The sequence below is a fragment of the Lissotriton vulgaris genome, chromosome 11 (genome assembly GCF_964263255.1).
Source record: "Lissotriton vulgaris chromosome 11, aLisVul1.2, whole genome shotgun sequence".
In the NCBI taxonomy this organism is placed as follows: Eukaryota; Metazoa; Chordata; class Amphibia; order Caudata; family Salamandridae; genus Lissotriton; species Lissotriton vulgaris.
The window spans coordinates 196,340,076-196,345,732 of NC_141699.1; the positions used below are offsets into that span (position 1 = coordinate 196,340,076).

Consider the following 5,657-nt stretch of genomic DNA (forward strand, 5'->3'; position numbering starts at 1 on the left):
AGCTCGTGATGCTTCCTAATTACAGAGACGTCATTTAAGCTTTTTATTTTGTATCCCTTTGTTGTCTTTGTCCGCTATCAGCCATTGCCCGCCCTCACACAAAGCAGCTGTTCTGATTTGCTGAAGCAATCTTAGCTGGGGTGGGTCGAGCTAAAGAACGTGACGTTTTTCCTGAAGCCACGCGCCACCTGCCTTTCCAGGCAGACACCGTGCTTCATAATTGCCATCGGATCCTCGTGGGAAGCTGCGCAGGACTGGTAAGTGTGCCCCTGGATTAATAGCAGCATAGTTCTTAAAACCGGCTAAGTGTATTGTAACTAAGGCCTTTGATTTTAACATCAGCTGCCAGCGCTTTACATCGGACTTCAGTAACTAAGCGCAGTGGCAGCCGATATTAAAATACAAGGTCTTTGCGGGCACTGAGCTGCTGCCACGGTCACAGCCGATGTGAAAATCGAAAGTCCGGCCGTGTGTGTTTGCTCTTCCACTGACAGTGCTGTGCGGATCCCAGCCTGCAGCATGACCCCCAGCGGACGCTCAAGCAGGTTCCTGCAGAGCGTGCTGCAGAACGGAGTAGGACGGAACATATGCCAGCTCATGAGGCTCACCCTGGTTTTCAGCAAGGACGCACAGAATTCAAGGGGTGCCAGAGAGTTTATATAAGAAAACGTTGTAGATTTTGCCAAACGGAATCCTGGCATTGTGATGTATGTTACTCCCCAGAAATGCGCCATCCTAGGCTCAAAGCAGAATATTTGAACGGAGCAGTGAAGGAAGAGCTGGTAACTAGAAAATCTGCTGATGAAATTTTACAACTTGTTCAGAAAATGGCTAATCAGTCTGGAATGGACATTATCCGCATACGCAAAATGTACCACACGGACAGCCCCAGCATCCAGGGGCAGTGGCACCCCTTCAACAACAAGCCAACCCTTATGAATATCAAACCTTTTGACTCGGTTAACCAAACACAAAACGAACTGCCTAAAGAAAGTTAAGGAAAAGGACTTGATAAAAAAAAAGAAAATCGAAAGTCCTTGCCTGCACTAAACTGCTTTCACGGATTACAGCATGCTTTAAATTTGCCTTCGTGTTGAAGTCAGTGAAAGCAGCTCAGTGCATGCAAGGCCCTTTGATTTTAACGTCCGCTGCAACTGTGTATATTCTTTCAGTTTTAAAGGGCAGTGGCAGCCGATGTTGAAATCAAAGCGCTTTACATCTACTGACCCGATCCTCCCAAAACAGGCCCATCACTTTGTGCCAAGGCAGCTCTGCTTGTGTGACATGGAGCTGTGTTTTGCTGCACCACAGCTACGACAAGCAAATTGATTCGTTAAGTACTTTTACTACTATGCGTTGAATAGAGGCAGTTTACAATTTTAGTGGCTGAGATGATGCAATTTCTTTTTGTGTGTTTTTTTTAACAAGGCTCATTAGTACTTGCCTGATTTTAGCCATGCACTTTGATCCCATTGATGTTCTGTCTATGTCGTTCTTGAGGTGCTACTTAGAAGAATGTTAAATGAAGGACTCTATCATTACACTGATTCAGATACTCATGGCCTATACAGGAAGGAGGAAAGCAGGCTGGTGAGTGCAGTAGTGATCTGGAGTGTGTGTGCATGCACGAGGTGTGATCGGATTTGACATTTTGATTTTAAGGAACAAATTCATGGTCACTTGTTTGCAGCGTTTTCAGTATTTGATGATATGTAAGAGTTTGAATAAATTAGATCTGTATATTACATTTGTTAATGTATAAGTATGCTTTATTTCTATTATTTCAATAATATGCAAGTTTAAACGAGGGGCCTCTGCTTCAATAATGACATTTTCAATTAAAGCAAATAGGAGCTGTAATGCAGCCCTCTTTATGCATAGTTACAGAAATGTCTGTGAAATATCAGTTTTCCCACGGTCTGGCCTGGAGATGAGAGCCCATTTGAAATACCATGAGAATAAAGCGTTCTACCAGTGTGCTATTTCTTTTTCATAATTATTTTCAAGAAGGTATGTTTTATATAAAAAGAATCAAACTATCTGTTTTTGCATGTGTTCGTATTGTTTGTAGGTGAGTCCTACTCAACAGAAGTGTGATAAGGCTGGACTAGATGGATGTATTGTATTGCTTTTTTAATGGATTACAAAGGGTCGTTCCTGGCTAGTACCTGTTATTGATCTGGCTATGGAGCTTTCTGTTTATTGAGGTCTGCTCTGAGGGACATTGCACTATTTTTCATGCTACTATATTATTACTGGAAGTAGAAGAGGACTGTACAGCGAGTGCAAGGCTTAGCAGACAGTCTGTTGCTGAACATTGCAGAACTATGCATTTTCTGAAAATTGACTTTGCAGAGTTAAAGCATGTATTATAGAAGTGAGTGAAGTGTTTTATAATGAAATTAAGGTTGCCACCTTTCCAAATATCGGCAACTTGTTGTTCCAATAATCTGCAAAGGTTCAGACATGAAAGCAAATCATATGTATTTATTTGTACCATAACTTTTCTCTCTGTGTTTTACATTTTTTGATAATGAAGAAATGGGAAGACGTCTGTTGCAGCATTTTTATAGCGCTTACTAATGTGTGGCACTGAAGCACTTACCTACATGGTTAGCAAGCTATGGTTTGTGTAGGGTGGGTAGTTCGAAGTGTTTGCTTTGGTTTTTGATTCTATGTGGGAAGTGTTTCCTTGTCTTGCCTGATGAACTCCAAGGTGCAGTTATCATGGTATGGGACGCAGCACGTAGCAATGTGGTGAATGAGGTGTGAGGCAGATATACAGTTTATTATGTTATGATTTTCAGTCTGCAGACAGCTTTGAACAGCTCTATAGGTCTATCTATCTGTATTTTATTCAAACCACAGTATGGGCCACAAAGAAATTTGGCTTAGAGAAAATGAAGCAGGGCGTGGGAGGTGTCTCCAAAAAATGCGCGAATTGCCTGGCCTTTAGTGGCTCACAACGATTTTCACTGATCAGAAGTAGCTCTCACTACAGAAAAGGTTGGAGACCCCTGTTCTAAGCACTCTGCCTTCAGGATTGATAAGACCTGCCATAGGAGTGACTGATAAGAATATATGAGTCCATTTTAGGGTTAGATATAGAGATACTATATCTAAAGCAAAGGGTGATTGTGAGAAGTTGGCCCGATATGCAGTGTTCACTATTCTAGTGATCCCTATGCATCAGTCCAAATGACCCTTATGGTGATTGGTTGTACGTCAACCTTAGACCAGCTATCCTAGTAGCGTTGATACGAGCAGTCTTCGGGCTAAACTCTAGAGGGCGTGTTAAGCCAGCTGTTATACCATCACATACCCCTTGAACACCAAGTGAAAGGACACCACACAAGTGTTATGAAAATAAACAGTGTATTTATTAGAATCACAACAGCCCTGTACTCTTTATGAGGACAGGGTACTAAGCACACAACGAAACTCTTAGGAAAATACTTCAAGTGCACAATCAAGACAAGTGCCCGAGGGCACGGAAAGTTTAGTGGTCTCGGACGGACCCGATAAGGCAAGTCGGAAGCGATAGGGACTCGGGACCCTTAAATAAGGAGGCTATGCGGGCACCGAAATGCCGAAGTTACCTAGCCCAAGGGCTGCGGCTGCACAAGTCTTTACAGCCGTCGGGAGTCCTCGCTGACGAGCCAGGAGCCGGAAGGAAGGAGTTGCTGGCCGGCGACCAGTGGAAATAGTTCGTAGAGATCAGAGATGGATGACACCTGAAAGCAGAGGGGACCAAGTTCGTACTACTAGCCAGTAGTCAGAGGGTACCAGGAGGGCACCGGATGATCGTCACCTCGACTAGGTGAGTGGGCGACGCTAGGCTCTGCAGTCTCACGGACCAGGAGGCGTTGTCGGCGACCAGGATGGAGGTGCGAGCTGTCCCACGAAGGTTGATGCTGTCGGCATCGCTGGGCCCAGGATTGGGGCAACAAGCCTTGGCAAATTTCAGGGCCACGTGGTGGGCCTAAAATGGCGTCTTGAGTGGACCAGGAGGGTCCGGGGTGCTCTTCTCTCAGAAGGGAGCAAAGGCCGGTCTGGAGCAACCAGACCAGCAGCGTTGGTTGTCGGGTGTCGTCAAGAAGGTCACAAGCCAGCGGCTAGTAACCAGACAACGTGCTGAGCGGCAAAAGCAGAAGGGCCCCACGCAGATCGTGGAGATGCTGGGAGGCTGTACTTCGGTGCTGGAGCTGCTCAGGGTCGGGGCTTCTCGGACCCCAGAGCACTCACCAGAGGATCCCTCGGCGATCGTGCTGGTTAAGAAATCGGGCAGGTTTTGATGATGGCCGGTCCCTCGAGGTCTTGTCGCACCCACAGATCTCAGCTTCGGTAGTAACCAGTCAGGCCCAAGAAAGCTTGAATCTGTGTCTGCCGTATCTGGCACTTGGTAGCCTTGATAGTGAGACCTGCTGCTTGCAGAGCCTCTAAAGCTTTCCGCAGGTGGACCAGGTGATCCTCCCAGGTGGAGCTAAAGACAGCAATATCGTCAAGATACGCCGCACAGAAGTCATCCAGCACAGTGAGAACATGATTCACCAACCGTTGGAAGGTGGCAGGTGCATTTTTCAGACCAAAGGGCATCGCCACGAACTGATAATGCCCACCAGGGGTAGAAAATGCGGTCTTGGGCTTGGCGTCCTCAGCTAACCTGATTTGCCAATACCCAGCTGTCAGGTCAAATGTACTTAAGTAGTTGGCAGAAGCCAATCTATCTATAAGCTCATCTGCCCTTGGTATTGGGTGGGCGTCAGTCTTAGTGACTGCATTGAGACCCCTGTAGTCTACGCAGAACCTCATCTCTTTCTTACCACCCGGGGTGTGAGGCTTCGGCACTAGAACTACGGGACTAGCCCAAGGGCTATCCGAGGGTTCAATGACTCCCAACTCGAACATTTTCTGCACTTCAGTTTTGATGCAGTCTCTAACGTGATCGGGCTGCCTGTAGATTTTACTCTTGACGGGCAAGCTGTCACCAGTGTCAACCTCATGGGTACACCAATTGGTCTGACTGGGTGTTAGAGAGAACATATGCCGGAAGGATTGAAGAACCTGTTTACAATCCTCCTGTTGATGTTCGGAGAGGCTGCCACAAAAGACAACACCGTCTACCGATCCATCGTCAGGATTCTGAGTGAGCAGGTCTGGGAGAGGGTCACTCTCTTCCTCCTGTCCCTCATCTATGGCCATGAGCAAGCTCATGTCCTTCCTGTCGACATATGCCTTGAGCCTGTTGACATGAAGCACCCTGTGGGGGCTCCGGGGAGTTCCAAGGTCCACCAGGTAGGTGACCTCTCCCTTTTTCTCCAGGATGGTGTAGGGCCCAGATCATTTGTCTTTGAGTGCTGCTGGGGCCACTGGCTCCAACACCCACACCTTCTGTCCAGGCTGGTAAACAGTGTGAGAAGGTGGCCTGATATGCAGTGCTCACTATTCTAGTGAACACTATGTATCAGTCCAGCAACCCTTATTGATGATTGGTTGTAAGTCAACCTTATAGACCAGCTATCCTAGTAGCGTGGATACGAGCAGTCTAAGGCTAAAGACTCGAGAGGGCGTGTTAAGCCAGCTGTTATACCACATATATCCCTTGAACACCAAGTGAAAGGACACCACACAAGTGTTATGAAAATAAACAGTTATTT

General features: G+C 46.6%; 1 pseudogene; it reads left to right on the plus strand.

Moving 5' to 3' along the window:
• Window positions 1-519: 519 nt before the first annotated feature.
• LOC147679514 (large ribosomal subunit protein mL43 pseudogene) lies at window positions 520-998 on the plus strand (annotated as a pseudogene).
• Window positions 999-5,657: the final 4,659 nt, after the last annotated feature.